The sequence below is a fragment of the Calonectris borealis genome, chromosome 3 (genome assembly GCF_964195595.1).
Source record: "Calonectris borealis chromosome 3, bCalBor7.hap1.2, whole genome shotgun sequence".
Lineage (NCBI taxonomy): Eukaryota > Metazoa > Chordata > Aves > Procellariiformes > Procellariidae > Calonectris > Calonectris borealis.
In genome coordinates, this window is record NC_134314.1 from 12,824,632 (window position 1) to 12,842,941 (window position 18,310).

The following is an 18,310-nucleotide window of genomic DNA, read 5'->3' on the forward strand; positions in this document are numbered from 1 at the left end:
CTGATTCAAGGGTATACTGACCTTGGTGATCAGTTATTTTGATCACATTCCCCTTTAGGCTTTAATAGCGAATTACAAGATCAGCTTATTTTCAAAAGCAGTAGCAAAGAAAAAAGCATTTGCAGAACAAAAAGCTGAACATCTCTGAAATGGTGCCTGGAATAATCCTGTAATTTCCAGGTTGCTTTTTTTTTTTCCCCTCCTAAAAAAACTCGAACACAAATACAATAGCTGTATTTTTCTACCCTGAAAGCAAGCTAGTGAGGAGATATGCACTATATAAAGTGGCTGGTGCTGGGCAACATGGGACTAACAGGTATAATTTAGTCATAACAGGTTAGCATCTACGATATACCCATTCTCTTCTCAGCTACATCCATTCAGTTCCCACTGTAGACAACGGGGGGGATAAATAAGAGCAAAATGTATCCAAAAGGTCAAACTTCATGGATTTTCAAAAGAAGAAAGCCACGGAGAGGCTAAAGTGAAACCAATGCTAGCTACTACCTTAAAGATAATGCAAGCTGTTTCTAGTGTAGTGTTTATTTTGAGTGTCTCCTCCTGGAATTTCAGGATAAAATATGAGATTGGCAGTCAGCCTGAAGGGGGTATAGTCAGAGCAGTTCAATTTCAACAGACTATCAAGATGAACTGTTGGGAGTTATTTTACAGGTTTATGGCTATAGATCACGCTGAAGCGCAGTGCTGTTAGTATTTGTAGAACACTATGATATAAATAGCAAAACTACATCCACCACCTAGATATCTCTGACAGAGATATGCTCTGACAGAGCACTTTTTAGATAACTAAATACCATTAAATGTGCCACAAATGCTGTACCTGAGTTACGATATTAGATACAGATATAAGTAATGCAACAGTTACTTATCCATCAAAAAACGCTGATGTGGATCTTTAATGTAGCACTAGCATTAGCAGCCTTTGGCACAAAATCGGGGTGATTTTCCATCAAAAAACAGAATTTAATTCTAGCACTGTTACAGTGAACAAGGAGCCAAATAGTTTCTTGGAGTTAGGACCAAGGGAAGTCTAGACAAAGCTGGTCCTGAACTGCATTCAGTGTTCCCACTGGAAAACTGTGGCCATAAAAAGTAATGTTTTCAAAGTAAGACAAAGAGCAGCCGGAGAATACTATTTATTTCATCACACTGATTTTGTCAGTATTTCCTAATGTTTCCTACACCCTGGAAACTGCGTAGGCTGTCCTTCAAGCTTCACTTACCCGAGCAGCAAGCTCCACGGGTCACACGGTGGCATTTCAGACAACGTTGAGCTTTCGGAAAAAGAATTGAGGCTGGTTGCGTCACTGAGACAAAACGGAGATATTAACCACCAACTGCCTCATGAGTGGGCTGTCACAGCATGGAAACCCTGAGAAAGGTAAATACACCTTTCTCAGGGCCAGGAAGTTTTGTCCTAGTTCCAACCTCAGGATGAGGTAATTTCTTCCTGGGACAGCCCTTCTTTTGTGCCTGATTAAGCCAGGTAATTACCTCCTGGATTTTGTGGGTAGGAACACGATGTGCAGTAAGTCCATTTATGGAGCTGTGGTTTCAGGCTCAGGCTTAGCTTTCTATTCTTCCATATAGAGAGTTGCTTTTACTGCCTTGATAACTGCCATCTTTCAAGTTTCTGTAATTCTTCCAAACTCTTCTAATAGCTCAATCACTATGGACATGCCTATACTTGCATATTAATTCAGACTAAAATCGGTAGTGGATATGAACTACAAAAGGTATTCCTGAGAAATTCAAGGTAATAACACTCTCATCCCTTTCTTATTCTTCAGAAAAGCATCTTATTAACATAGCTGTGTTTCCAGAGAATAACAATTTTCTAGACTAAGAGTATCTACACATGAAATTATTTTGGAATAGCTTTTCCCAAAGAACATCAGGAACAGGAGAGCTTCTCTTTGCTATTCACTTTGCTACTTAAACATGATCTCTCATTTTACATAGAAGGTGTAAGATCCATGGACCTAGATACTTACAGAAAGGAATTTCATATTATTTATTATTGATTCTAATGGATAATCAATCGTAGAAATGATTCTACTATGGGATTTTATCAGAAGTGCACTGGAAGGAGGATTACCACATAAAAATAATCAAAATTGTTAAAGATCCTGCAGTGAGCTGTAGATTCCTTTTTAAAAGATTTAAATTAAATTAAATTTAAATTAAATTAAATCTATTTTAAAAGATTCCCCACAGATCCCCACACAAGCTATGCACACTGGTGCTGAATACTTTATAAACTTTATATACTCCATATTATACCATACAGAGGTTCTGCACAGAGATACAAGGTAGCTTTGCAAATTTCTTCACAAATAATGTAGAGAAAAGTAAGTTAGGCTCTTCTGGAGCCAACTGAGAGAGCAGAGGTAATGGCATGATATCCTGAGTCTGTGTGAGAAATAGCTGAGTAAGAAACTCTTCCTCAAAGCTTCACACAGACCTCGGGGACATGCGAGGTTAAACTTGTGACCTGAGCATAAGTGATGCGGGATGTTTTTGTCTTAGGAAAAACAGGTTATCCTTCAAGCTGTCCGTGGTGTCTTCGGGTCTTTATTCACTTCAAGTGTCTTCGAAGGTAGGTGCCAGCTGTCATTAAACCGGCGGGTGCTGAGGCGAGTTGTGTGCTGGAGGGCCACGGTGCCCCAGCTCCCAGGCACGTCCCTGGCTCTCCCCAACGTGCCCGAGGCAGAGGCTTGGTGCCAGCAGGCTGTGCCCACACCAGATGCAGAAGCAGGACCCCAGCAGCACCCTCTGTGCTTTACTCCACACCCTCCATTCCCCAACCAAGGAAGTACTTATTTCACTCCAAAGCAGTCTAGACATGAGCTAATATATATACAACGCAGATGCACAGGAGATTATCACCTGACACAAAACCAGAAGAAACCATCTGATAAACTTAAGAGAAAAAATTTAGACAGGTTGCGTAAGCTTCATGCTAGTGCAGCATATATTCCTATCATAATCTCCTTTTTGAACAGCTGCTTCATCTGCTCACCGCAGAAAGGGCTGCTTGCTGCTTCCCACCAGCCATATTCTGCCTTTCCTCTCCTCGAGGCTTGCTTTTATTTTGGCTGAGCGGAAGGAAGATTTGGAGAAATCCTTGCAGGAATGGCAGAGTGCAGGGAGCTGCCTGGCCTACTGATGGATGCATGCTGCCCAGGAGGAGGCAGGGTGAGCGCTGTTGCCTCCGCGCTGGTTCATCTGCCCCCCTGGGAACAAGCAAAACTGCAGTGACACAGCATGTGCTGTCATGTGCTGTCAAAGTGCCTCAGGCAGAAAAATAAGCGAAGCATCAAGTGACTGAGCCCCTTCAGCCAGCCATGGGATGTAGGGCTGTTCCAGCCAAAGTCCCACTACAGCTAAACCATACCTTTAAATTTTTCATTTAGAGTGATAAAAAGTCCCGTTGAACGGTCTGAAAATACAGGTACAGAATAAAACTGGCAAGCTCTTTTGCTGAAAAACCGCCACACTGTGGAGTTCTACTTTCAGAATACACACCTAAGCTGAAAAGTTTGCTGTACGAGCTCCGGAGTCTTGCTATGCTGAAAAAAAATTGTACAACCAACTCTTACATATGGCAAATTTTCATCTTTTGTCTTCCATAATGTGGACTTGGCTGACAGCACTTAATAACAACTCAATGGAGCCTGATGGAGTTGAATTGGCTTATATCCAGTGTGATTGGTGCTCAAATGACTCCACTTTTAAATATTTTGCCATAATAATAAATGTGAAGTAACGATCACCCACAGTTGGCCAAAGAAACAGAGATTTTTCAAAGGAAAAACAAGCAACACACAACTCCTGGACCATTCCACATAAAATACGTACCTTTCCTTTTCTTCTGTTCTAGCACTTTTTAAAAAACTGTTTTTACCAGATGTCAGTCTTTACAGTGTTACACCCATTCCCCTCTGGAACAAGCAAGAACAGATAATAGTCATTTCTGCCAACACTTACTGTAGCGACAAATCTCGGGCACAACCCATAGATTAGCAGAATGTAACTGGTTATGCCTGTTTACTGCACCGTACTGAGAAATCTTCACATTCCATTTTATTCACAGTCAAACTGATTTCTAGGTAATGCTTCACGTGTCCAAGGGGGAAAGCCACAAAGCCTGTCTAAAATGGAATTCAGCTATAAATTATAGGAGACCTCTACCATTTTATAGTCTGCCATAAAGCATACAACTGAGAAAAGGTCAGTTGCTGGCTTCTTTCTAAAGGGTAACTCCAAATCCAAACAGGAAACTGATCTGGGACCTTATTTTTTCATAGTACTTTGACAACTGTGTGTACATGAGCAGTTTTCATATGTGTAGTGGAGTGCTGACACCTGTATTTTATTATGCAAAAACCTAAGAAGAAAAAATATGTCAAGGACTATGGCTAAACTGATAATTAAAACTGATGTAATAATTGTATGTAAATGTAATATAGCAATGTAATTAATCCAATGTAATTAAAACTCAGAGATAACGGAGACATGCATCTCCTCACTATCTACTTGAAGAGCCCAATCCGTGCTCTGCAGCCCACTTCCTCATCAGCTCTAGTCCAAGTGGATCATCATCATCACAACACCACCCAACTGAGATCTCAGCAGCAAAAGCATAGGAACCTGGGAGAGATGTAAATACCTGCTTATTTCCACTTTATAAATATTCCAAAATTAGACTGGTGGTGGCCTAATCATTTAAATTTAAAGTATACAATAATTATTACCTTTAGTTCATTAATAATTCTATTTCATGTTTAGTTCATCAACTACACACAAGTACTTCCTTGTGTAAGAATTTATAAGGATAGCCAATATTACTAAACAACTGCACTGTTTAGCTTCATACCAAGTATCTGAGAGAGCCAAGAGGAAAGACAAGCCTCAGGAGCAGGTCACAGAGAGTCCATAATCACAGCTCTGTATTGGTCCCATTACTCCATGGGAGGACAATTACATAGTGATTTTAATCTGACATAATCTAGTTCTGCTGCCAAAAAGGGTTATACCCTCCAAAGAAAACCTCTCTCATTTTTGGAAACATCTCCTTGCCTAATGTCTTGTGTATACCCTAGGATTTGGATAGCCATGTGCAAGGCATTATAAAAGAAAACTGGCCATGCCCCTTCACCCCAGAAAAGAAAAAAAGGATGTTTTGGTGAGATAAACCACAAAGGAATAGGTGGTAATAGGGAAGCGAGGCAACAGGGAAAGCTTCCCTTTCTAGCAGATGCATGTGATTCAGTGACCATATCGACCCACCCGGGAAAGGTTGGGTTGCGCTGGATGGAGAGCTCAGCCCACGCTGGTGCCACCATTCATCCTCCCGCTGCCAGGAACATAGATCATCTGGTGCTGGGGTACTCAGATGTCGCGTTTCACTTGGGACAGACCAGTGTCACACCAAAAGTCCAATGGGACATTGTTTTCACCCAAATTTCTAGGTCTGCATCCTCATCATTTTCAAACCCCAAATGTGGTCACTCCATCAGCAGATCTTGTATTAGTCGTCTCACTGCCAGATGCAGAAGACAATCATCAACATGGGAACACTACCTGAACTGTATGGGCAACTCTTTTGAGGAAAAGATTGGCCTTTACTGATGTACAGGAGTGAAACACTTGTAGCTTATCGGTGAAAAATTTACACAAATGCCAAACGTTTTTCCACCTTCACTTGTAACAACTAGAAATAGGGTTTTCGAGGTTTTGCCCAACCTCTTTCAAATTAGCAGTGCAAACTGAGTTCCTCCCACGAAAGGAACTTCACTATAGCACTGTGATCAAGCAAATAGGTAAAACATGGTCTACAATTCCCTATGAGAATCAGGGTCTTGGATTCCATCCTCTGTTTTGCCATCAATTTTCTAAAAGCTCTTGGACAAGTCACGTTTCTTCATCATGTAATACAATGTGAATGAAATCATGTCAAATTCTATAAATTTGCCAATACTGTAGGTGTCATATCCCGTTCAAAACTGACATCAGCAGTGAAAAACTACATGGCACATAAATACAAATGCAAAACAATGAGCAACTTGTCATTTAAATACTTCAAAATCAGGGCCCCAAACTAACAGCTTTTTCACTGCAGAAAAGCAGGATTTTTAAAAGCAGCAGTTCAGTCATACGATCAATGAATCATATGATGAGAGAACATATAAAGTCTTATGCAAATGCTTCACGTTTTATTTTTCAATCCTTCTCCCCACTTAGTTTCATGACCCAAACGCCTCTAGAGGAGCAAATTCCTCTGCACCCACACAGAACTCACTGCCAGAGGGAGACTGCACTAGGGGTGCTTCTCTGGTCATTTTTAGGACTTACTTGTATATGACTTAAAACCATCTCAATTCCCCTTCTTCTTCCCCAACAGCTACATCTGTCGCCCATCTCACTCACACATACGTATAAAAAAGCTACCACAGCTCAGCTAGCTAGCCACTGGCACCTGGGTACGGCCTCCTCTAAGCACCGAACTCAGCGAATGCTCTTGCCCTACTACAGTCTGGTAGGGCTTGGCTACCATTACATACGAAGAAGCAGTTCAGAGAAAAGTGGCAAGAATCAGCTAGATTTATAACTAAATTCAATTTTTCCTGGCAACTCCATTTTTCCCAGCAAAGTTTTCTCACAACACCTATAAACTGTGAAAAGGGGTGAAACTGTTGGTAACTTTCCATTTTGAATTAATCACCTCTTTTGTGAGAGGTTCTCCACTCCTCAGTCTCTCAGTCTTTCTTAGATGCTGACATCTTTACTTTCTGCTACCGTCAAATGCTGTCCTACTCCTTTTCCTCACTTCCCCCTTCCTTATTGATACATTTATCATGTCTTCTCCAGAGCACTGAAATCCTCACAGAGCTGGTCCTGCCTACATCTCTGACATGATTCACGATCACACCTTCTCCTTTTCCCCAAGTCTCATCTCCTTTAGGCTTTGAGCTTGCTGAACACTTACACCTACATTTCTAGTCAACTCTATGTGTTCAGACCAATAGCTTTTCCCATGTATTTAATTCTAATCACTCGCAGAAGTGTTTTGGTTGTTCAGAATGTACTTTGCACTATTCAAATCCATTCCCTGATCCAATTCTTCCAGTAGGGATCTGGCAGATCACCTCACAGAATGAGTCCTTGTATTTGTATGGCGTTGGACTCTGGGCCAGCTACTTCAGGGTGGGATTGATTCAGAAAAGAAATTTCCAGTTCACATTCAACTCTATGGGAATTTTTAATAATGAAGCACCATCAAGTCACCCTTCCATTTGCTCCTAAATATTTCCTGATGTCTGTGCTTGTCAACATCGCTGCTAATGCCACTGCCCACTGATGGCATACCTTTCCTTTCACTGTACAACCACATCTAAGTCACTTTTACTGTAATTTCAATTTTTGCACCATGGCCAATTACCATACCACGGTTGACATGCGGTGACTTTGCCCCTATAACTTGTGTGAATACAATCCTGTATTTTTTTTTTCTTCATTCTCTTAGATTCAACATTTGCAAAAGAGTACCTCATTACTCAAGTGTCCAGAGTGATACCACTAACTTTGATCATTCAGAACAAATGAAAAACTGCCAATTTCTGCAGACTTCTTAAAGGTATTTTCAATGGAAAACAAAAGTACAAGACTGAAATGGCTATTAGCTGCTGTGTAGGTCTTACTAGAATTGGGAATCTCATAAATTACTATCCTCAGCGACAAAATGCAGAGTTGCAGAAATAGGGAATATGTAGTTGTCTCACACAGCTTCGGATGTTGAAGCCCTTCTGAGTATATCAATGCTGACAACAGTAAACAGTTGGGTTTACTGGGCGACACTGAGAATTACAATCTCCAAATATCTCTGCTACATATAATCCCAGAACAACCTTGACCGTTTCATGAACTCTTTCTTTTATCTGTAGATGAGCTGACATTGATATATTTTTATTGGTCATCACCAATACATTCCTATTGGCAACAAGGGGGTGCATACAGCTGAAATGAGTCACATATTGCAACACCTTGCAATTTATATGGAAAAAAGTGGAATTTTCAAAATATCTTTCTGTCTTCTCCTCAGCTGGAATATAAGACACCCACTAAAACTCAAGCCATAGTTGGACATAGGTATTTTTCACATACTTGAAGCAGATGAAGTTGCAGGATTTTTTTTAAATTAAAACAACAGCAATACAAAGCAATGATAGGACTGTCTGATACCAAAATATGAATTACTTTATTATTTTATGTTTGCCATGGTTTTCTCATGCAACAATTCAGAACCTTGTTAAACTGTTTCTCATTTATTTATAATTGCATATGATGAAAATAATAGTGAAAAATATTTGAAGGAGGTAGTAATCTAAGGTAATGTATCATCTTATGAGCAATTAACTTGCAAACAGTTCTCCAGCTCATTCTTCTCTAAAGAAAGCAAACTGCTTTGTGGCTGAAGAACTCACATTAATAGATTTTGTTAAGCTTATTAATAACATAGATGTTATGGCATTACTATGTCATACTGATAGAAGGACCATTGATAACAGTATGTAGAAATAAAAAACACAGAATATGTTATGCTAAATTACTGCAACATTTTCAGTCGCCTACATCTTCCTAGCCCGACATTACACAACCCAGAAAAAAAAAAATTAAAAGAAATACATAGGCCCCGATCCTACTGCACAGATTTGCAAGCAGCTACATCTTGGGCCTTGCACTAAGGTACGGGGAGTCAGGGCACTGAAGAGAGTGATTCAATGGACAAAGCAGACAGACACACAGAAAGAACACAGCAGTATTCAACATCTGTTCACATTGTACTGTGACTTCTTAAAGACTGCTCTTTGAAAATATCAGTCTAGAGATATTTGGATACAAACCCAGCTGTTTAGAACGTGTTCTAGGGTGTATCTACATTGCAGCCCCTGCAGCTGGAGCAGAGCGTGTGCCTGAGCCAGCTTTTAACTCGCTGGCTTTGCCACTGCAAACAGCCCCGCCGGGGCAAAGCAGAACGTGGCGTAGGCTGTGCAACCTGCTCAAGGGCAGGATGAAGATCTGAGCACATAAGCCATGCTAAGCGCTGTACTGCTGCGTCTGGCTTGCTGCAGGTCCATCACACACTTGGTTTAGGGCTAGTTTGAGTATGTCAGCATACTTCATTCACAACCTTGCGACTGCAGAATAAATGTATCCTAATTAGCTTTGCAAGAGATGGACTCAGTCGCTGCTATCAATCAGACATGGATTGGTTCAAAGTCACTCCATGAAATCCCTGAATGTGCACCTTATCTTTCTGCACAGGTTGTATTTACAACATCTCCTATATTGTTAAAATTTTAATAAAGATATTTACCTTTATAGCACTGTAAATATACATACAGCTGCACTTCCTAGAACATATGCAAAGGCCAGATCCTTGTTTTATAAAGCTCATAGTCTAAAAAACAAACACAAAAGCACAGTTAAAAAGCAAGATGAAGAGAGCATCCACCATGGTGAAACATGCACAGCCAGGTATTGTTAAGGAGAGGGAGACTCTTAGGCAACAGGAGATTGTTGGAGCAGAATCAAAGAGAGGAAGCAGAACCAGAAAGGGAGGAAAAAAGGGATCAGTAAAAGCTGAAGGATAAGATAAGACGTGAGGCAGAGTTAGTATCTGCTGACACTTCAAGATTACATTCTCATGTAACAGACTGGGAAGCCCAGATGAGTAATGTTCAGTTCTTAAACCATGTAGAAACCAGTATTACTTATTGATCCGTGTTTCAGTTGCACTTCTTTGTGCAGGCACTTGAGAAAAATAGAAAGAATCATAACCCCTTCCAACCCTCCTATTTCCCCAGACAAGAATTAAAATAAATAAAAAATAGCCATTGAACTGAATAGCTAAGCACTTGCCCAATGTGTACCATAGCAAGAGACAGCTCTCGTAAACAAAACTTTTTAATGAAGAATGATGAAGTCTGCTTTGTGATCTACTTACCTTACCTGAGGAGGAAAATAGAGCCTTAGTAGCTACTTCTCTTAAACACTCTGGCATTTCAGTAATACAGCTGTATCATTAGAAATTCATTGACAGAAGGCGGCAGACATACTTCATGTACTTATATGGGAAAAACAGTTTGTGATTCTGACTCTCCTCATTTAAGGATGCATAATATAAAAGTTTTAACAAGGCAAAACATCTAATATTCTGATTTCAAGGCCAAAAAGCATGCTAATCTTCTAAACTTCCTCATTCAGCATGGATGCCAAGGACCAGATTCCAAGCTTGCTGGAGCACATAGCAAAGCATCCTTTGACCTTACAATGATGTAGTTGATGTGATCAGATCCTAGCGTACTAACATATCCAAGTGCAATTCAAGACAGGTATTTCAAGACCATTCCTTAACGTCGGTACTCATTTGTATCATTTGAAAAAACTATACGTTAAAAATTTAAAAATGACTGCTTTAAAAAAGTACAGTCTATGTTCTGTTGTAATGAAAGCACATCAACTATGGCAACATCGACTGGTTATGTGCTGGATATTAGCAACACTTTCACAAATAAATCTTTGCAGCATTATCCATTATGTAAGCTGATTTTATTTTCAGTGCTAAGGCCTTGTAAAAATGTCATTTTTACTAACTTATCAAAATTACATTTGTTTCGATGTACATCAACTTCTGTTAAAAAACAAAAGCATTTTAATTCAAACTGCTAATATCCCAAATTTCATTCTCTAAGAGTCTTCAGTTACTTTGTATTTCTAAATATAGCAGATAAGAGTACGCAGAAATATGCTGTATTCTAAAAGCTTTTATAAACAAGATGTTCTAATTTTAGAGGACTCCATTATGAATAAAGTCTAATTAAATACACAGATATTCTCAAATGCAGTCCACAAAAGGATAATGTTCAGCTCTCCTCGCTGCCATTTAATTCTATCTTATAGTGAATGATTTAATACCTACTTTTGAGTAAAAATGTTTTCTACTAAGTGGAACACTAATCTTTTATTAAAAAAAAAAAAATCATTTCCAGTAATATACTGCCTTTGTGAAATTATTTTCAGATACTAAAATCAGGTCATAGATACTTTACACACACCTGGCTCAAGAGCTGACATATTTAAGATTAATATTCTTTCAACTACTTCAGGGATTGATTGGCTCAAAAACTGGTCATGAAGTCCAGAACCAAGACGTGAAGTGTACGTTTTAACACTAAGGATAATTAACTATTAGAAAAACTTAGGAAGAACTGAGATAAATTTTCCATTATCTGTGGTCTTTAAATCAAGACTGATTTTTTTTTCCCCAAAAATATGTGGTTCATGAACAGAAGACTAGGTAGAGGTATCGCTGAGTCAAATGTTACGCACTGTACTAGACACTTGGCTAAAATTCTCATTATTATCCCTTGTAGAGTTAAATATTTATGTATCTGAAGGCTTTCACCTCTAGAACACAACTTCCTATTTAGCTACAAGTTAAAACTAATTAAAATAATTTTCATCAAAAGGTTTAGAGCCTTATATTTATTAGTCTAAAAGGTCTGTAAATTACCATCACAGCTTGTTTTCTTCCTGAGTATACATTTTGACTTGTACGGTGCTGCCAGTATATTCTTCATCAAAGTTTGAACAACCAAGGTAACCCCATTGGTTGTTGTTATTATACTGGTTGATTCAACTCATCGGGAGGTAAACAAAATTCCACTATTTTCTTATGCCTAACTATGGTATGAAAATATCTCGGTAGGACCAGAAAAAAATGCCATTTATAAGTCTTACCATCATGGATCTCAGTTTTTACGTCTTTTCATCAATGAACTTTGAGAAGGTCTAACTTAGTGAACAAGAAATAGGTAAAGTGATTCCTTCTGGTATTTAGTAAACTATACAGTGGAGCTGCATAAAAACAATAATGCTTTTCTGAAATCATCAATCATTTAAAATTAAATCAGCTTTAAGTCAAAAGCGATTAAAGGTCATTTTAATCAAAAAGTTTAGTGTCTCATATATATTCGTGTAAAAGCTATAAAAATCACCATTACAGCTTGTTTTTTTCCTGCACATCAATTTAGACTTTTGTAATGCTGATTGTGTAGATATTTTTCCTCAAATAGCTTTGTGATGATAAAGAAAGTGATTTTAAATTCTTTATCTTCCTAGTAGGAAATTATTTTATTATAATTATCTTAAAAGAGCCACTTGATTTCCTCAAATTATCGCTTCTCATGACTTCAAAAATCATAAGATGCGACAAACTCAAGAATGTATCAAACTCTTGCTCTTTCAAAACAGTGAAATTGGGGAAGCTATATTGTTAAATTTGTTAAATTTGTAGTCTGGGATTGAAAATGTGACTTAATGGGGTTCGTTCCAGGCAGAAAATCTTCGGTAAGCTCTGTAATACTTCTTCCTTTGTCCTCGATATCAGAGTTTCAGAATACATCACTTTTAGGTCAACAAAAGATGCATTTGTCATCTCACTCCCAATGAACACTGTTTATTTCAATTAACTGTGGTTTTACAAGTTATCTTACAAAACATATGCTGTTCCTTACCCTCCTCAGTAAGTGATTACTCCCCTGAGTAATCACAAAGGAAAACAGCTTGATATTTTTATAAACACATCAGTGAAATTGAGTATCAAGTGATTTCTATCTTTTCCTTCTCTTTCAACTGCCTCCTTGAAACTACTTACTTTTTACAACTTTCAGCTATAAGACCATCTCTAATAATCTGCCTTAATTTCCTACATGTGTATTATTGTCCTTTGGGTCATATTCATATCTAAATATGGAAAAGCTCCTGAAAGCAGAGACCTGTGAATAATGTCCACGTGAAGTTTAAAACACAAATTGAAAAAATACATATATATTCTTAGCAACTTAAATCATAGCTTAAAAAGCATTATGGATTTGAAACACTAGCCAGAGATTTTGTATTCCACGAACAAGTACCCTTCTTATTATCTGTTTCATTATCTTTGGAAAGGATTATAGCTATTACTCTCAGAGCAATAGTATAAAATTCAAAAGATAAGATTCTCTCTTTCTATGAATAAAGACAAGAGTGGCAGCTGAGGTAAGAAAGCGCCTCTCTGTGATGGAAGCCCATCTGGATCCTTACATCTTACAGCACTACATATGCCCATAGCCTTCCCTACTCGTGCTGTATTTGTGTCTCAGGCAACGCTTTCCGCGATGCCACGAAGAGAAGCTATAGAGTAAGTCATGATCTTTCCCAAGGATTAAGGGAAATAAACAGTGAAGAAGATAATTGGTAAAGCGAAAAGGCATCCAAAGATGCAACTAAGGCACACGGAGATCAGAGAAGAAACAAAATTACACTCCAAAGGAACAAAGAGAAAGGTAAAGGATGTATAGAATGGCAAAAGGTATGCAAATGCAGGTAATGTGGACCCACAAGAAAATGGGGACAGATTAAATGGTCTAGGTTCATTACAGTGAAGTCCGAGTCAAAATTAGGCATGGGGAATAATGCAGGAAGACCACATGGTTGCTCTTCTCTATTAGTGTTAGACAAAATTAAAGTGCAGAATCCACTGGCAATCAAAAACACTGAAAAAAGCTTCTTTTTAGACCACTCTAATGGCAAAGGGTATTCAGCCCCAATCCACACTGGTAAAACAATATGCATTAAAAACAAGGGGTGAAGACCAGTGCTGAAAATGTTTGACACCACAGACAAAGAGCACAGTTTCTCATGGTAAGTGCTATGTGTTTAAATTCTAAGTACTTTAAAAACAAATGCGCCTCTCATATTTTAAATTTTCTAACTCTAATTTCAATTAGTCTATGTTGCTGTTTAATTCACAGTTAGAGGATGAGCCAGCATTATTTGCCCAAGTGACATAAACTTCTGGAAATCCACAGGAATCTGCAAAATTTACAGAACTGAATACCTAAAGTACGAGTGTGAGGCACAGATATAATACAAAAAAAACACAGGAATGCACAGTGCAGCCAGACATAAAATTAGAATTTCAAAACTAAAAAACAGAACCAGAACAACAGCTTGAAAAGTAAACAATTTTGGAAGCTCCCATAACAAAGTTCACCATATTCCTGTGTTTGTTAAAAGGAATTTGTTCTCTTAGCTTTAGATCCTGCCTGCAGCTGTACTGGGAGTACAGACAGAAAGAAAAGTCAAGAGGGCTATACCATCCCAACACACTGAAAAGACAAGAAACAGGGCGCAGTACTGCAGCCCACTCCCCATGCCCTGGAGAAGGACCGTGCTGGCAGGCACGGGGGGATCCCCAGCACACCCCCGGACACGCTGCAGTCAGCAGGATGTCACACCCTGGGACACATGCGGCGCCTTTTCCAAACAGCTCCAAAGCCAGCTTCATTGCATCGCTTCCGTCCTACACAGCCAGCCTGATTTCTGCAAGCCGAATCGGCAGCCTTCTCTTCCGCTCTGCTCTGCCCCGTCCATCCCATCACATCCCAGTTAGACTTTGCCTTACCATTCTGGCCAGAGCCTAATTTTTCTTCCGGTTGGTACTGCAGTGCGATATCAGCTATGACTCTTCTGGTATATTACACCAGGGGAGCGCACATAGGGAACTGTAAAATGGGACTGACAGCAGCAGGGACATCTCTGGCATTTGCTCTGCGGTTGTGAGGTTACGTAATGCTGTGATAGTCTGAAGTAGATGTCGCTCGACGACACAGCTGATGTGCTGTCAATAGCTGGACGTTCCAGAACACGAGGCATGTCGAAAAATCAGTGGAAAATCAGTGGTGTAATTCTATGTATGGGTATGCATTTGTATGGGGCAAGAAGATAGGGCAATGTAGAAAATTGATTAAATAATGCAGTTTTATGTCAGAAAAAATTGTGGCTAAGTTCTTTTTGAGCCCAACAGGATAAGGATTCAGTCCTTAATTAAACGGCAGGAATAATACACAATGAAGATTAAGAACATCTTTCCTTATTTTTCCTTGACAGCAGCATTAGCCCAGACTACTTCATGCTTTGTTTGAATGGAGAAGCAAAATGTAATTAAAGTTTTAATTAAAATTGATCGCAGTCCACAAACCTGAAATGGATAGTGCTGTTATAACACTGTACTGGAAGACCTTCCAAGTAAACTGATGCTCTTAAATAAACTGCGTTCTTTAAAAAAAAAAAAAGGCATTCTGTCAAGTAAAAGGGTAGTAGTGAAAACTAATGAGTTTGAAAATGTGTCATAGAAACAAACTACTAGTAAGCATGTATTCTGAAAGGGCCAGTGAATTTTACAAAGACTGAGCTTCCTCACATACTTATTTTTCTCTGACTGTGAGGATTCTGTTCTTTATCATATTCCTGTTAGTAAATATGTGCATCTTCTTCATAAAGAGGTGGTGGTACCTCTAAGAGCTGAACTTTCTAATACATTAAGGAAGAGAACACCTATCCACAGAAACACTCCCTACAAAATATTGCTAAAAATATTTTGCTAGCAGAATTGTTGGGAGGAGTACCTGTATCTCTTAAACACATCTGCTACATTAACATCTTCTGTACAAAAACATGGAATTTATTCATACATTTGGCCTTTTGCTAACTGGCCAAGGCTCTGGCATGCAAGTAACCACATTTCAATTTTAATGAAAAGGGCAGGTTTTTTAATTAACCTGTTACCTGCACGGTTTCTTTGTCAGCCGAAAAGCCCGATGGTGTAGGTAATCGCCGCCCCCCTCCCCCGGCCTTGCTGCGCTGCTTCGGGCGATGCGGGATTTGGGAGCGCGGTTGCCCCCGGCGGTCCCTCGCAGCGGGCGGGAGCTCCGGCTGCCCCGAAGGCTCCGCACGGCCGGGCTCGGGCTCGGGCTCGGGCTCCCCCTTCCCTGCCCTGGGAAGGCGGAGAGTTCCGTCCCACCTCCGAAAAGCCCCTGAACAGGCTCCTCAGGGGCGGGAAGGGGGGGGTCTGCAGTTGCATAAGATCAGGCTCCCCCCCCCCCGCCTTTCCCCCAATCTCCGACCGTTTCTCCTCACGTCGGGGGCCGGAGCAGCCAACCCGGGCCGGGGCGAGGCAGGGGAGCGCCGGGGGGGACACCCCAGCAGAGGAAAGGCTCATGGGGTTGGGGACAGAATGCAGAAGGGGTGGGGGGGGACCTTGCAGGTGGCTTCATGCAGGAAGGGGACCGCCCGGCTGGAGGGGGGGGCGAGGCGTGCCCCGTGGGAGCAGTGGGGAGAGCGGGCGATTCCGGAGGGCTGGGGACACCCCCGGGCGGGGGTGTGGAAGCCTTGCACCGGGGAACCCGGCGGCACGGGCAGCCCTGGCGAGGGCAAGGAGCAGTGAGGGGGCGCGGGGCGAAGGGACCCGCGGTGCGCGGCGAGCGGGCTGTGCGGGCGTGAAGGCAGCGCTGGGGGGGCCCTTCCAGCAGCCCCCGCCGGCGGGAAGCCCGCCCCGCCCCGCCCGGCGCAGAGCCCCCGCGTCCCGGCGCGGCACCCCCGTGCGCTGGGGAAGCGTCCCCGCCGCAGCGCGGTGCCCAGCGCGCTCCCCCGACACCGCACCACCCGGATCCGGCGCTTCCCGGCGGGGGCCGAGGGCTAAAGAGCCCTTCACGGCGGGGGGTTGGGAAGAGGAGGGAGAAGCCCCCCGGAGCACGGGCGGGCATGCCTCCCCTCGCCCCCGCACACACAGCGCATCTCCCCGCGGGCGGACAACTCATTTTCAAGCGGTGCTTGCGCGCAAAGTTGCGCCGGCCAGGCGGCCCCCCGCCCGCGCTCCCTCCCTCCCTCCGCGGCCGCGCACGCCCCCGGCCCCCGCAGAGCCCCCGCACTCCTCTCCGCGCGGGTCAGCGCGGAAAACGCCTCGCTTTCCCCCACGGCTCCTCGCGATCTGCCTCAACCTGCTCCTCCTTTTGTTTTGATCTCTGGAAACGAAATTCTCTCTCCTGTCGTCTCCTTTCCCTCCTCCTCCTCACGCCTTCGTGTGGGAAATGACTCGGACCGCACGCCAGCTTTTGCTATCTCCTCCCACCTCCATTTTCACTCCGACTGATGCCCAAGTAAATAGCAGGAGCGCGGCACCTCCACCCCGCACCGACCCCGCCGGAGGGGCGAGGCGAGGCGAGCGCACCCACTCGCAAATGCAACCCCAGGCCCGCCCTGCAAACACCTGGCATGTTATCCAAAATAAAATAATAAAGTAAAAAATCTCTTACAGGCAGCAAGAATATCAATAAAGCGATCGCAAGGATGGGGAGCACTTCTGCCTTCCCAGTGGTGTGATGACCTTGCGAGGACTGCTCCTGCTCTTCGGTTTCACACGGTCTGTTTTTTTGTTTGTTTTCCCCTACTGGAAAAAAATAACGACCTTTTCGCGATCTCTCTTCAAACGAACCAGAACGCCAAAGACTTCCACTTCCACCAAAACATCTCCAAGCGCAAATTATTAAGCGACAGATCAGCGCTTCCTTGCGATGCTGTCGGTATGTATATCCGGATCGATGCGGGATTCGGTCTCTTATCTCGCAATAGTTCACGGCAAATCGCAGCGGACACGACTTCCCTCCATCTCGCCCGTGAAACGACAACTCCCGCGCACGCAGCAGCCAGGACCAGCCGCGCACATCAACTTTCCCGGTGAGGACGATCCCCGAGCGCCAAGGAGCGGCCGCGCTGACCACGCCGCCCGGGCAGCCCCCGCCTCAGCCCCGCCGCGCCCCCGTCCCGCCGCGCTCGCACGCACCCCCGCCGCCTTCCCAGGAGGAAAAGCCCCGCGCGGGGCAGCCCCGTCTCTCCCGACCCGCCGCCCGGCGGGCAGCTCCGCCGCCGGCACCCCGGGAAAGGCTCCCGCCCGCGCCGAGCCCGGAGGCCCCCGCTGTACCCCCGGGGGCGCACTTACAGAGGGCGCCGAGAGCTGTCCGCGGTGCGGAGGAGGGCGCTGGGCCGCGGGGTCCCGCCGGGGTGCTGGGGCCGGAGGGACGGCGCCTCGCTGCGCGCCCGCCCGCCGCTCGCGCCGCAGCTCACTCCGCGCCGCCGCCGCCGCCGCCGCCGCCGCGCGCGCCCCCGCTCCGCCCCGCGCGCGCCGCCCGCCCGCCCCGCACTGCAGACCGCCGCCCCGCGCCGCCCCGCGCACGCGCCGCCCCGCGCCCCGAGCATGCGCGCGGCCGGCCGCCGCCACCGCGGGCGTGAGGGAGGGGGAGCGCGGGCGCGGCGGGTGGAGCCCTCGCGTTGGCGGGAAGGGACCGCGAGCGGGAGGGAGCGGGGAGGGAGGAGGGGAAGCCCCGGGGCGAGCGGCACGGGGGGC

The 18,310-nt window shown here is 43.5% G+C and overlaps 1 protein-coding gene across 6 annotated transcripts in view; it reads right to left on the reverse strand.

Annotated features, from left to right (window-relative positions):
- Positions 1 to 18,047, reverse strand: part of VSNL1 (visinin like 1) — a 90,619-nt gene extending 72,572 nt beyond the window's left edge. Inside the window, exons 1-2 of one of the 6 annotated variants that reach the window (XM_075145017.1) lie at positions 17,906 to 18,047; positions 17,223 to 17,356 (exon numbers count right to left, since the gene is read on the reverse strand). The gene's annotated coding sequence lies outside the window, so the exon portion shown is untranslated. The other 5 variants (XM_075145021.1, XM_075145018.1, XM_075145020.1 and 2 more) reach the window with 5 other exon arrangements.
- Between the last annotated feature and the right edge of the window lie 263 nt (positions 18,048 to 18,310).